General features: G+C 53.3%; 1 protein-coding gene across 1 annotated transcript in view; it reads right to left on the bottom strand.

The window, feature by feature from the left end:
• Positions 1 to 15235, bottom strand: part of ITPK1 (inositol-tetrakisphosphate 1-kinase) — a 179689-nt gene that overhangs the window by 138310 nt on the left and 26144 nt on the right. The gene's annotated exons all lie outside the window — the stretch shown is intronic.

Raw genomic sequence — 15235 nt, 5'->3', positions numbered from 1 at the left:
AACTCCTGACCTTGTGATCCGCCCACCTCGGCCTCCCAAAGTGCTGGGATTACAGGTGTGAGCCACCATGCCCGGCCTCCCCCACACCACATTTCTTACTGTGAGCCCAGGAAGTGCCCACCGGTGCAGCTCCGGCATACAGGACTGTGTCCTTCCGGCCCTGGTGCCCACCTCCCACCCCAGCCTTGAGGATTCGGCTCAGCACAGCCTCTCCGGGACGCCTCCCCGCCTGGAAGAACTTAAGCCTACCACTGTCTCAGCCCTTTGCTCTGGACTACTGATTGCTATCAGCCAGGGACGAGTGCTGCTGTAGGGCCACCCGGACCTGCAGGGACCGAGGCACCCAAGATGGCATGCCTTGTGCGCATTGTGTGGGGAAGAAAGACCTCCAGCAGATGTTCAGAGATGGCTGTGGCCAGGCAAGGTCAGGAATCTATGGTTTACTCACCCAAGCTCCTTGGAGCAGGGACTATGCCAAACTTTAAAGCTACGTGTGCCCATGCCCAGCTATGATGCCCACCTGGCACACAGATGCTCCTTAATGGTTGCTGGCAGATGAAGGCGTAAATGGTAACAATTTAGCTCAGCTCCTGGGCCCAGCACTTGGAGGGTACAACAAATGCAACCTCCACAGTCTGGGCCCTTGAGAGGCTCAAAGTCTTAGGAAGGAGATGGGCACAAGCCCCAAAAGAACCTTTGGGCAACCCTGCTGCCTTGCATCATGGCACAGCTGAGGCACTGCCCACTAATTCCTACATCTGTTTGTCAGGTCATTCAGCAAGGGCTTCCTTAGCACCCTCTGACAGCACGACACCAAGCAGAACCTCACAGAGGAGCCACTCCATGAGTCAGGAAGACAGAGGCCAAGGAGAGCTGACCACGTCCCACTGTGGGAAGCACCCAGCCCACCTTTCCTCGCACCCCCAACACCTCAACCAAAACCTGGGCCCAAGGAATCCAGTTTGAGAACCACCCTAGTTGATGCATTCAGGTACCCTCAGTGTCTCTTACTTAGCTGCTCTGCAGTGCCTGTAGGAATGGTGGCCAATATCCATCTGCTTCCACGATTTCAAGAGACACACAACAGCATAGCCCTGGGCCACCAAAGCCCACAGCACGGTGACAGATAGCATCATGAGGAACCTGTGCTACGCTCAACCATCTGCTCACAAGCTGCACCCTTTCTGAGCACCTGTGGACACCTCAGCCCCTGCCTCATTCCCAATCATCCTAGCCTCCCTGGAGGCTCGAGGAAGCTGAAGGAAGCATCACTGACGGGAACCTGCCCCAGGACACACAGCAGAGGACCGTGGGGAGCCAGCCCCAACTCCAGTAACCCTGCTCCGGGACGGAAAACTCAAACCCCAAAGAGTGTGAACCAGACGACGGTGAAGGCCAGGGACAGAGGAGCGTAAGTGGCCCGCACCAGTTGGAGCAGACTTCCACTGGGCTCTGGGCCAGGGCCTCGGTTTCCCTATGAGTCAACCCTGCTGGCATCCAAGTTATCCCAGCATGGGACTCTCATCTCTTTACTGCAGTCAATTCCAATCAGTCCACATTTTACATCATCCCAGGCAGCTCTCCCTCCCTTAGTCCTAAAAAAACAGTCTCTCACTCTGAAAACAGATGGAACACATAAAATAGGAAAGCAACAAAAAAGTAATCTAGAGAAAAGATCTTAAGTGGGGTTGAGCTCCCGGGAGCCACTGCAGTTCCTCTGTAGACCAGAGCTCCAAAAAATGGATAAGTTGCAACACCGGCAGAAAAGAGGGAGTCACGCACAGACACTACATACCCCTGAAGCTCACCACTCACCAGTAGCTTCTGCAGCCTATGAGGGTGGGACAGGGGGTTACCCCATTACCCACGGAGCAAGCCGAGGCCTGGGACAGCTGGCCTGGAGCAGGGCTCTCCCCACACCCAGGTGTTCACCACCAGATGCACCACAGTGGGCAAGGGTGGCACCAAGCAGGGCAAGCCTGGTCTCCAGCCTCCAGGGCCTCAGTGCAATGGAAGGACCAGGAGGCGGCAGGCAGAAAACCACATCCCCTCTGGCGGTGGAATCCCACACACAGCACCACAGCCTCTCGGGAAAATAAAACAACCTGTCAGGGCTCATTTCTCATCAGGAACTCCTGGAGAACAAAGGTACTAACAACCTTGATGCCCTAAGAAGCACGTTCCTGAAGTCCTGCCATAACCAGAAAGTTCAGAAATTGATGATGAAACCAAAGGGGAAGAGGGAGAAGGGAGGAACACGGGGTCAGGGGGAGAGAAGAGGAACCAGAGCACTGGTTGTCAAGTGACTGACTGTTTCTCCTGAAAACCCTGACTCCATGATCCCACCTCATCACCCCACAGATAGGCTCAAGTGTGTAATATGCTTCCGGCTCTGCACTGTTAATTACCAAACTGTATGTGACAGCAGCAAACTAAACTCCAAGAGAGGACATTAACAAACCACACAGTCAAAGGTTTCTTCATTAACAAACCACACAGCAGTAAAAACAACACAGAAGGCCGGGCGCAGTGGCTCATGCCTATAATCCCAGCACTTTGAGGCCAAGGTGGGCAGATCACCTGAGGTCAGGAGTTCGAGGCCAGCCTGACCAACATGGAGAAACCCTGTCTCTTCTAAAAATACAAAATTAGCCAGGTGTAGTGGGTGCCTTTAATTCCAGCTACTTGGGAGGCTGAGGCAGGAGAATCACTTGAACCTGGGCAGCGGAGGTTGCGGTGAGCCAAGATTGTGCCATTGCACTCCAGCCTGGATGACAAGAGCAAAACTCCATCTCAAAAAAAAAAAGAACCCCAGAAGCCCTCCATGTACCCACGAGGAATCCTCTCCAAGACATTGCTGTGTGAAAAACCTAAGGTGCAAATCCTGTGTGCTGTATATAATTATGTGTTAAGAACAACATCCGGGACAAGCACGTGTGCCTGTGTACCCATGGAGCGAACCTGAAGCTGCTACAGGAAAACCATCATGGCAGGACCCCTGGTCAAGGGCAAGGGCAGCTGGGGTGGCAGAGGGACTTCCTTTTCACTGTGTCCCCTCACACGTCACTTCAATTTTGTGCCATCTGCCTATAACGTGTTATCAAAAACTAGAAAATATATTCTTTAAACTGTTTCTTAAATAGATGCTTGATAAAAGCACGAGGGAATCAATCAATGGATGACGCAAGACAGGAGAGCTCAGGGTGTATTGTGAAAAGCTTCCAAGTGTTGCCCAAAGAGGAGCTGAAATGTTGGCTGCTGCAGGGACCACCAGGCTGCAGTGCTCGCTGATTCTAAGGCCATGGAAATGTTCGGGTACCTGCAAAACAGACTGAGGAGCGTGTGCTGCAGTGTTAACTGTGACCCCAGGGCTGGGTGATGCCAACTAAGTGCTGTGGTTTTTTCCTTCATACTTCGCTGGTTTTTTTTAGATTTTCTACAATGAACATATATGCCACCCTCAAACCTACAGGGAAAGTAACAATAAAACTTACAATTTTTAAGTTTCCTTAAAAACCTGCAGCTGTGGCCTGACGCAGTGGCTCACACCTATAATCGCAGCATTTTGGGAGGCTGAGGTGGGCAGGTCACAAGGTCAGGATATCAAGACCATCCTGGCTAACACAGTGAAACCCTGTCTCTACTAAAAATACAAAAAAAAAAATTAGCTGGGTTTCGTGGCATGCATCTGTAGTCCCAGCTATTCACGAGGATGAGGCAGGAGAATCGCTTGAACCCAGGGGGTGGAGGTTGCAGTGAGCCAAGATTGTGCCACTGCACTCCAGCCTGGGTGACAAAGTAAGACTCCACCTCAAAAAAAAGAAAAAAAAATCATTTAAAAAAAAAAAAACAAAAACACGCTGCCGGGCATAGTGGCTCACACCTGTAATCCCAGCACTTTGGGAAGCCAAGGAGGGCAAATCACTTGAGACTAGGAGTTCAAGACTAGCCTCCTTCAAGGAGAAGGCAGCATGGTGAAACCCCATCTCTACAAGAAAACAAGAATACAAAAATTAGCCAGGCATGATGGCAAGTGCCTGTAATCCCAGCTACTCAGGAGGCTGAGGCAGGAGAATTGCTTGAACCCAGGAGGCAGAGGTTGCGGTGAGCCATTACACTCCAGCCTGGGCCAGAGAGCAAGATTCCATCTCAAAAAAAAAAAAAAAACCTTCACCTGGGAATAATTTTATAGGCTCTAAACGGTCATTTTCTTGATAAATATTACATTAATATGTAAATACAATATATTAATATTAATAAAAATAGCTAAGTATAAATAAACATGCTTTTCTAAAAGCTGGATTATTAATGAAGAGAGGATCCACTTTGCACAAGGAAGCCTCTCCCCAGAAGTCCAAGGAGCATGAACCTTTGAGGAAGTTAAAATACTCACAAAATGATTTGATCCTTTCAGGGGATAGGGCTGGCAATCAGAGAAGGCTTCAAGGAGGAGGCAGCATTTACCAACTAATCAAGCAACTGAAGGGGACTACATACAGCTGCTGGGAAGAGTACTTAAAGAGGAGTAAGGTGAGTCCTGTGCCTTCTCCAAAGGGTGTCTGGGGCTCTGGAAACATAAGGCCCCCTGAGGGGGCAGCAGCTGGGCCACAGGACAGAAGATAAAGGTGGGGCACCCCTCAGAGGCCCAGGAGTCATCGTGTGGCCCAGCTTTTAGCCGTGGGCCAGTGGGTCCCAAATACCAGGGCAGATAACCTGAGAACCACCATGGGAGCGCATCAAAAATCCTCATTCGAGGCCCACCCTGAGGCCTCTGATCCAGGAGGTTGCGGGGCAGGGCCCGAAAAGGATTCAGAGTTCATCACACTCCCAGGTGCTGCTAGGAGCGGCCGGGTATGGGGACAGCTGCTTGTCCACAGGAGTGACTCCACGTGCTTCTCTGTGACCAGCCGGAGCAGGATCTGATTTGCCAGGGAGGACACAGCAAGGGTGGGGGGCGGACCTTTCAGGTCTTGGGAACAGGGGCAAAGGAAACCTAAGAACTAGAAACAGCTGTGACGCGTGATGCTCACAGTCCAGAAAGAGCAGGCCGAGGCCCTGCACCAGGCCCAGGAGAGGAGAGAACGTCGCAAGAAGGCAGTAGCAGTCCACTTTTCAAACACGGTGGTGCCAGGAAGTGGTTAGAAGCCCAGGACTGAGCTTCACAGCGCTCAGAGGCTTAGATGAACACAATTCGGAGGGCAGATGGAAGTTTAAGAGGTGGGTGAGCCCCTGAGAGCAGAACGTGGACCCAGACCCCACTGTGCCTTGTGCCTCTGTTTTCTTATCTGTCAAATGGGAGAATCCTAGAACATGCGCTTTCAGGGAAGCAGAGTCCAGGCCTGGCACAGCACCTGGCTCATGCCAGGGACAGGAGAATCTTGTGACCTGTGCTCTGCCCTGCTGCCCTGCCTTCCTGCCCTTCCAGAACCGTGCCTCCTCCAGCCCACCTGACAGGGGGCGGCACGCCCACTCCAGGGGTGGGCACATGACCTGTCACCTCACTTAGTGGCAGGAGGTGGGGCAGGCCCCAAGCGAGGCTGGTCCTGGTCCTTAACCAGACAGGTCCTGGGGGACTATCTGCAGTACAAATGGCACTGCCTGGAAACGCTGGGGGACCCCATTGCTTCCATGTGGCGAGAATCCAGATGAGCCCAAGGCCAACCAGGAGAAAGGGCCAAGAGGGCTCCAGGAGGGCAGGTTCCCTGGCCAGACCTGGCCCTGGTGGAGCTCGCCCTCTCTGGACTTTCAGCTGCAGATTTCTGCTCCAGCAGGCTGAAGCTTTCTGTCACTGGCGGCTGAACAGCAGGGGCCCTGTGAATGACAGTGGTTATCAGTTCTGAAGATAACGAGAATTCCTCTGGACAACCCAGCACTGAGGGAGAAGGGATGATAAGGGAGAGCAATAAAGAGGATGGGAGCAGAAGTAGAAAAGAGCAATGTGCCGTTCAGAGACACGTCCACGGCATCCACACCACCACCAGGCCATTTCAGCACAGCCCTGGGCATGAACACGAGACACACAGCAGAGCAGGGCACAAAAGGCTCAGGGACCATGACCAGCAGCAGGCATGGGATGTGCTGCTGAGCCGCCCAGGGTCTCAGCTTTCACATCTGTAAATGGTATGACCTTTCTGGCCCAAGAGGCGCTCCCAGGGCAGGTGTGAGGACCTGAGGGCTGCAACAAGTGAAGTACATGAAACGGTGAAGCAGCAAGGGAGGAGGGTTACACTGAGAACCACTCGGGGAAGTGAGAAGCCAGGCACATCCTCATCCAAGCAACGTGGGGCACAGTTCAGTAACTGCTGATTTCAGGCACCCCAAGTAACAAGCCCTTTTGGCACCTCCAGGTACCAGGTGCTGGGGGAAAAGCCCCGCGTTACGGCCCCCCTTTCTCTGCTTGCCAAGGGCAGGGTGCACACCATATACCCCAGGAGCCCAGGATGTCTCCCAAGGACTCGGGGCTCCTGAACAGATGACTGGGCCCCTGTCACCCACATGTGCTGATGGCCTTCCTCAAATGCCACCCCCACATCACCACCTGATCCCCAGGTCAGCTCCTCTGGAGAAGCCTGCCTTGGCTCCCACCCTCCTTAGGCCCCACAGCCCCAAGCTGCCCACACCCAGCACTGGGCAGAGAGGGAGGCTACCATGTTCCATGGCGCTGACCCTACCAGGCTAATGATCAGTGGTGGACATCAATGGTGGCCCCAAAGCTGGCAATATTCCTCCTGGACATTCAGTGCCACTGTGTTGTCCTTGCCTCCAGTTAGGGGCATGGCCACATGACTTGCTTTGGACAATGAGACATGAACAGAAGTGACCATGTCCCCTCCAGAAAGCAGCATTCCGCTGCCAGCACCCAGGCCTCCCCGACCTCAGCAACATGGAAGTAGTGAGGCGGCCACCCGCCAGCAGAGGCAGCCAGACTCGCCACCCAGAAACAACGCTGGCTGAGTGGCGACGAAGCCAGGCTGGGAACCAGAAGGAAACAACTGATGAAGAGGACCCGCAGCCAGCACTGGATCCCCACTGTTGGCAACTGTGTGTTCCCCACAAGGAGATTTAGCAACGCCTAAAGACCTTTTTGATTGCCACACCGGGGAAAGTGCTACTAGTATCCAGTGAGTAAAAGACCCCTGCCATGCATAGGACAGCCCCCTAAAGCAAAGAATTATCCAGCCCAAAATGTGCACAGCACTGAACCCTCGAAGTGGGATACACAATGAGCCATGCAGGGAGGATAACAGCCCCCGAGAGTCTCTGGATCCAGAGGGCATGCTGAACTGAGGAAATAAGGCTGTTTTCTCCCACCTCTCCCGGCTGTTTGTCACTGCAGCCTAACCTGGCCTATGCTGACTAACAAGCACTCCTTCGGGGACAGCTTGTGCCCTGTGTCTGCGGCCTAAAATTCTTAGCATGTTATCTGCCTTGAGGGCATCTGGAGGTACAGCTCAGAAGGCATCTGGGGGAGGCAGCAGCAGTCCTTCCTCTCAAACCTTCCAAGGAGGGACCCCATTCTCCAAAGGCCAAGGCTTGACCTAAGTCTGCCTTTGCACAAACTGATCCCCTGCCAGGCACCTTTCCTTAGCTGGCAAATTCCTGCCCACCCCCCAAGAGCGGCTCAAGTGCTCTCTTCATCAAGAGACAGGAATCATGGCTTCCACTGAAGCCTGCTCTGTGCTCAGCATCAGACTGTGAGTCCCACAAGGCCAAAGACAGCTCACGGCTCTTTATTCCAGCATCCCTGTGCCCCCTGCAGACTCTGGGCCTGGCAGCTCTCTGCTAACACTCCCTGAGTGCTGCCGGGTTCCTGGGCCAGGCTCCAGCTCCGTGTTACCCCTGCCTGCCTGCTCCAGCATCTTGGTTCATTTGCTGACTGTTTGGCAATTTGGATTTTCCTCCTAGTAACAGTGCCAGAAATTGAAATGGCCTGATATAAAGACAACATACGAACAGAATTTTAAAGCCAGTACAAACACTGGAAATCTCTGGACAGCTCTAGGAAGAACCAAATAAACCGGAAGCTGCCATGTGACTTTTTTATTGAAGGGGGCATTTTTCCTTTGTCTGGGAAGTCAGCAACCACCTTACCTAAAGACCCACCCCATGACTGGGTACCCCACCCGGGGCAGGTAGGCAGACCCCAAGGTCCGGGCGCCCCTTAGTGCAGACGTAGCAGCCTGAGTCAGTGCACTCCCTCAGACCCAGAACAACTTCCAGGGTGGGTGACTCACCTTTGGCACCTCCTGGAGAGGACATTAGAGCTGCAGGAGCTGATAGCAGCACAGGGACTGAGGTGCCTTTGAGACTCCCCTCCTCAATCCAATTTTCAGGAAGGAGGGCAGGAAATCACACATGGCAGTGTTCCACCACATCCAAGGTGTCACCACTTCAGAACAGAAATCATCCTGACTTCTGGCTGATCACAAATGTTAAGTCTATTCCCTGCATGGCTTTTGACACTCCCACTTTTTAGTATGAAAATTATCTGCTTGAAATTGTTTTTGAGGCCGGGCAAGGTGGCTCACGCCTGTAATCCCAGTACTTTAGGAAGCCGAGGCAGGCGGATCACAAGGTCAGGAGTTCAAGTCCAGCCTGACCAAAATAATAAAACCCTGCCTCTACTAGAAATACAAAAATTAGCTGGGCCTGGTAGCACGCACCTGTAGTCCCAGCTAACTGGGAGACTGAGGCAGAAGAATCGCTTGAACCCAGGAGGTTGCAGTGAGTCAAGATCGCGCCATGACACTCCAGCCCAGGCAGCAGAGTGAGACTCTCTCAAAAAAAATTAAATTGTTTTTGAGTCTTTTACTAGCCCCTTGCAGGTGTGGTAATTTTTCTTTCCCTTAATTAGGGATGGGACCTAAATTGTGGGAAGCAGGGGAGTGGGCTGCCGGGAGAGGAGGTGGTGGGGGTGGCTGGCAAGCTTGGCTGTAGCACCTCCACCCCTCCCCACCACCCCGACTACCCTCGCCTTAGTCAGCCAGCCTCAGGGCTAATGATTCAGTCTGTTCTCTACACAGCAGCTTCTTAATCCCAAGAATGCAAAGTCATTTAGTATCAGCCTAATGAGCGAGGCAGGCTACTGTAAGAAGGGAGGCAGAAATTCCCGTGACATTTCCCTCCCTTGGACTCACTGGGGGAGGGATAAGCCTGCTCAGGAAAGCCTGAATTGTTCTAGCACCTATCCTCAAGGTACCCCACACTCCTAAAATAGCAGCACAAGTGTGTGTGTCCCCAGCCTGTGTTCCGGGATGCCGACACTCTTTGAAAGGCTGTGTTCCAGAGGAGACTGAAAGACTTCACCCAAATTCTGCTGCTGACACTCCTTACCTGGCCTGAGAGCTGGAGACAGCTCCCGGTCCCTGGATCCAAGGCCCCTAAGGCTGAGCTGTCTTTGCCCTGCTGCTGCACCTCCAACCACAGGCAGGGAGAGTTTCCTGGTCTGATTTTAGTCAAACATTTGCTGGGCTTCTCTATCACGCCCTAGGCTGGCCTGGGAGCAGAGGGGGACCCCAAACCACAAACCCTGCCCCGAGATGCTAGCTGCCACAGGGGAGACTAGTAAACTACATGCCATGCCCTCTGGCGGGTGTGCCACGGGCCATTAAATAGGACCAACACCTGGGGGACAGCAAGAGGCACAGGGAAGTTTCAGGAGGGCTGCTGTGTGAGCCAGGCCCTGGAAGGGAGGGAGACAGAGGCTGCCAGGGCACTCTGGAGAAGGCCTGCTAAGCACCAAGAGAGGCAGGGGCAAAGGCCAGATCATGGGCACTGAGGTTTCCTGGGCCCCGCTGGCCACAAGCATGAGTCAGCCCTAATCCCATCTCAGAAAACTTCAACCACAAGGCACCTTACTGAAATTATCTCCCCAGCCCCTCAGATATTTTCAGGATGACAGGTCAAAGGAAAGTCCCAAGGTGTCAGGTCACATGGGCTCTTGCCTTGACCTTGACCCTGACCCAGTTCCTCCCTTCTCAATCAAGGATTCACCCGCAGACCCTGAGAAGAGAAGGGGAGGAGAACACTGTATTCACTTCCCATTGCTGCTGTAACAAATCACAAGGGTAACAGCTAAAAACAACACAAACGTATTACTCTCTCAGGGTTCTGAGGTCAGAGGCAGCCCTCCTTTTGGAAACTCCAGGGAGAAACCGATTCCTTCGCTTTCTCTAGTTCAACAGGCTGTCCACATTCCTTGGCTTGTGGCTACAACACCCCAACCTCTGTTTCCACTGGCACACTTCCTCTGACCCTCCTGCCTCCCTCTAGGACCCATGTGATTACACCGGGCCCACCCAGGTAATGCGGGAACATTTTCTTTTTTTTTTTTTTTTTTTTTTTTTTTTTTGAGACGGAGTTTCACTCTTGTTACCCAGGCTGGAGTGCAATGGCGCGATCTCGGCTCACCGCAACCTCCGCCTCCTGGGTTCAGGCAATTCTCCTATCTCGGCCTCCTGAGTAGCTGGGATTACAGGCACACGCCACCATGCCCAGCTAATTTTTTGTATTTTTCGTAGAGACGGGGTTTCACAATGTTGACCAGGATGGTCTCGATCTCTTGACCTCGTGATCCACCCGCCTCGGCCTCCCAAAGTGCTGGGATTACAAGCTTGAGCCACCGCGCCCGGCAAACCATTTTCTATCTCAAGATCCCTCACTCACTCACATCTGTAAGCCAAGCACAGTGGCACATGCCTATAATCCCAGCTACTTGGGAGGCTAAGGCGAGAGAATCCCTTGAGTCCATGAGTTTGATGCTGCAGTGCGCTGTGATCACACCCGTGAATAGCCACTGCTTTTCAGCCTGGGCAACATAGTGAGACCCCATCTCTAAAAAATAAAAATTAAAAACTCCCATCTGTAATCATGTCACACCTTTTTACCATGTTAGTCAGCACATTCACATGCTCTGAGAATTAGGATCTGGTGTTTTTGGTGGGGAGTAGCAGGGGCCTTACTTTGCCCACCACAACCCCAAGACTCCCAGAGCTCTGCCATCCCAGGAATCTCAGACACTGCCTGAAAGCATTCATGTTGTCAGGCAGAAACAGATGAGGACTCGTCAGGAGTTCATTGGGGACCTCAATAGTCAACGAAAAGTCGATGCGGAGGAGCACAGTGCTCAGCTTCGCACAGTGCCCACAGGATTCCCAAGTACAGCCCAACATGGCCACAGGGGTCCCTGATGCGAAGGGCAGGAAAGAAGGTACTAAAAGAAGGACAACTGGCTGCTGGAGACCAAAGGCCCCAGGCTGTAAACTGGGGAGCTGGGTGACAGTTACTGACACCTGGGCTCATCCTGCGGTCCATAAGAGGTGCCCAGGCAGCTGACCCTAAAACATGCAGTGCTTTATCAGCTACCTGGGACCCTCCAGTTTCCGAGAGGATTCCAGGGACCTGAGCATGACCCAAATAAATGAGAGGCTAATACCAGCAATCCCCAGGCTCCCTCATTCCCCGCCAGGCCTGTTCTCCCAGGCCCAGACAGAAACAGGGACAGACAAGGCAATGGCAGGGCAGGACCTGTGAGGACCAGGTACTTTGCCCCTCACACCGGATCTCAGCAGCCACCGAATGGACACAACGGCTGCATCCTTTCTTTTTTCTTTTTTTTTTTTTTTCTCGGACAGGGTTTCCCTGTCACCCAGGCTAGAGTGCAATGGTACCATTTCGGCTCATTGCGACTTCAACCTCCTAGGTTCAAGCAATTCTTCTGCCTCGGCCTCCCAAGTAGGTTGGACTACAGACGTGCGCCACCATACTCCACTAATTTTTGTGTTTTCAGTAGAGACGGGGTTTTGCCATGTTGACCAGGCTGGTCTCCAACTCCTGACGTCAAGTAACCCACCTGTCTCCCAAAGTGCTGGGATTACAGGCATGAGCCATCTTGTTTCATTTTTCGTTGAGACAGAGTCTCACTATGTTGCCCACTATGTTGCTGGTCTCAAGCAATCCTCCTGCCTTGGCCTCCAGAATGCTGGGATTACAGATGTGAGCCACCGTGTCCGGCCTGTCACCTCTTTTCAAGTGGGGAAATTCAGAGCAGTTCAGTATCCTGCCCAAAGACTCACAGCTGGTAAGAAGCAGAACCACAATCTATACCCATCCAAATACCAGTAATTCCCAGGCTCCCTCCCTCCCCACCCAGGCCCACTCTCCCCACATCTGTCTGGAAAGCCTCCTCATCTCACAGCACTGTGTGACTTCCTGGGGAGAAAGGGGACCCCTGTGATGGCGGGGGGCCCACTGGGTCTGTTGGGGATGAAGCTTCTGGGATTTCTGGAAGAGGACTGTTCTGGACAAAGCTGTCTCTCCTCCCAGGCACCTGCTGCCCCAATCCTCCCTCAGACCCTTGACCCCAGGAAGCCGGAAGGATGCGTGCCATTGTCCCAGAGGCCCTAAGACCTGAGGAGTAGCCCCTGAGCAGGCCTGCAGTGAAGGGCCCACAAGGCCCTTCCTAAGGTCCAGCCTCTGTCATGCCAGGACACTGTGGAATAGACACACCCTGAGTCACTCCAGCCAGGAAGCAGGAGAAGCTGGTACCCCGTTCCTCCCCTTTCCATGGGGTTGACAGTCCTTCTGTCCAATATCAAACCTTCCAGGCAAAGCAACCCTTCCTATGAAGCAGATTTCAGCTCAACCATAGGAAGAGGTTGCTAGTCTCCAAAGGAAGGCAGTCGAGAGGTGATGGGCACCCCATGACAAGAGGGATTTGAGCAGATGCCAGATGCCCACAGGCAGGGAAGAAAGGCCAATCTGTGGGGAAGGCAGCAGAGCTAATGTCTTAGGAGCCCCACTTCACCTCTAAAGAGTTCTACCAATGAGACAGAAATCAGCTGGGTCACAGGACTGCAGCTCATGAGAATGGTAGGTCAGCTGGACGTCTGGAGGAGCTGAGAATGAGCCTAAGGCCTCAGAGGACCCCAGTGCGAAGAGTAAGGCACAGGAGCTCTGACTCCCACGTCACATCGAGCATGTATGAGCACATGGCCATGCAGGCCTTGACATGGGTGAGGGAGGACAGCATGCTGGCCCCCAGAGCAGGATGCTAGCAACCATCCTATGAGCCTCAGAGACAGCTCCCAGCAGGCAGGCACACTCCCCATCTCCATCCTGCCGGCCTCCAGGCCTGTCAGGCTCAGGCTCTGCATCTGGGAGCCATGGCTACAGTCCCCAAACAGGTGGAATAATCCCTCAGAGCCCCACACTGGCGGTCACAGCTGCCACCAAGCCAAAGCCAAGAGCCAGGATCTTGGGCATTAGAGAGAAATACCAAGAGGAGGATGCGGAATTCCAGAAGGGCAGAACTGAGGCCAGCATGGGCAGCCACCCACCCCCTGAGACGCACAGTGCAGGCCACCGGGTGGGCTCCCTGCCATCCCTGCACGCACACTCTGCACCTTCTGCATCTGAAACTCGGCTCATCACCCGCTAGCCCCTGCCCAGCCACGCCCCCTGGGCTTCCATCGCCTCCACCACTTGGGCCTCTGCAGCAGGTGCCACCTCCTCACCCGTCAAGTCTCGCCCCGTCTGTTCCTAGCACACCTGGCTTCCTGCCCTGCCCCACAGGACGGTTCCTTCACACTTCTGACCACCTGCCCATGCTGTCTGCCCCCCTGGAACGCCCCCACCCCTGCCTCCCATCCACAATATGGGAAGCCTCTTTGTCGGACCATCCTCTCAGAGGGCAATCCAAGAGGGAGGACCCTGAGGAAGCCAGGAAGCCGGGCAGGGGGGTCAGACTGAGACCTGAAGGGCCAGCACACGGTGTACCTTCCTGACCTGAATGCCTCCCATGTGAAGGACAACACACAGAGCACACTTTGTCCCAATCCCAAACATCCAGCCCATATCCCTGACTCTGTGTGCCCACAAGCATGCTGGAGAAATGCTACTTGTCAGGATCAGAACTCGAGATAGAGAGGAATGAGCCCCATTTGGTTGGGGGGGTGGGCATAGGGGCTTTTCTTTCATTTTTTTGGCCAGAGTTTTTTTCTTGAACTAAATTCCTCCTGATACTGGCATTCTCATAAAACTCCAGGGACAGGAGGAACGTCTGGGGCTCTGAGGGATAAGACTATTCCTGTGCCAGTTTGATTACCTGGGCCGAGAAATTCATTTTTTGGCTTAAACTCATCTGAACTGGATTTTCTGTCACTTGCATTCACAAGAGCTCTGGCTGCTTCAATGTCCAAATCGAAACATCACGTTCCACCGTTTCCATCACCAACCTACGCCTTCAATCTTGAAAACAGACCTATCCTGTAGCCAAGCCAGAGGCCCCCATCATCCTCCCCTGCTCTTCTTCCTCAACCCTTCCTCCACAATCACTATGGAAAGGATTCCCTGGGGCTTGCAGGCAGCCAAGGGCCAGGGGCCCCTCTCCCAGGGAGACAGCTCACTGAGTGCTGGAAGGAAAGGCAGGAAGAGGAAAGCAGATGGCCTCTCAGCTGAGGAGGGAAAAAGAGAATCCTCAATAACACTGGCTGGCTGATTGCATATAATTATGATGAAAAAAGTTCTTTAAAATTAGCTCCCAAATACAGATGTAATTTCAAGTGTCCCTTGCGGTGTGATTACAGCATCAGCCCAACAAATGTTTTACCGTCAGTACAGAATGCACAGGCCCCTGCAGACAAAAAATAATGAAGCCAACCACGGCGCTGGAGCCAGACAGCTCCCAAAGAAGCACTTCCAGCTGCCCAGGAAAGCACCAGGCCAGGAAGCCCAGCCCAGAACCACTCCTGCTCCCCTCCATAGCTGGCCCGGGGCCTTTCCCAAGAAGGCACCAGGCACATTATTCTTCATTCTCTCTTTTTAATCTTCAAGGCCTTTGATGTTCGGACTCAAATTCCAAGAGCAACCAGCCAATGTCAACAAGGACGGCTTCACTTGCTGTTTGCTTCCTACGGCTGAGTGCTGGGCTCTACACCTCAGTTTTCCCATCTGAGAAATAGTGTGGCCAGGTGTGTAACTCAGGACACCGCCAGAGGGTGGAATGAATGAGGCTGGTACATAGTGGCGTCGAGTCAGTGTGACCAGCTCCTCCTCGAGCTCCTCCTTGCCTCCCATTTAACCCTCTTCTTCAGATGGGGCACCTGAAGCTCAGACAGGCTGCAGGAGCCATTCAGCTAGTCAAAGAAGAGCAAGGAAGCAAACCCGCTCTGCTAGGCCCAAATTCCACGTTCTTGTCACACTGGGTCCTTGAAGGATAACGGAAGGTGCCCCTCCT

This window comes from Saimiri boliviensis, chromosome 2, assembly GCF_048565385.1.
Source record: "Saimiri boliviensis isolate mSaiBol1 chromosome 2, mSaiBol1.pri, whole genome shotgun sequence".
Taxonomy (NCBI): Eukaryota; Metazoa; Chordata; class Mammalia; order Primates; family Cebidae; genus Saimiri; species Saimiri boliviensis.
This window is presented reverse-complemented; position numbering and strand designations above follow the sequence as displayed.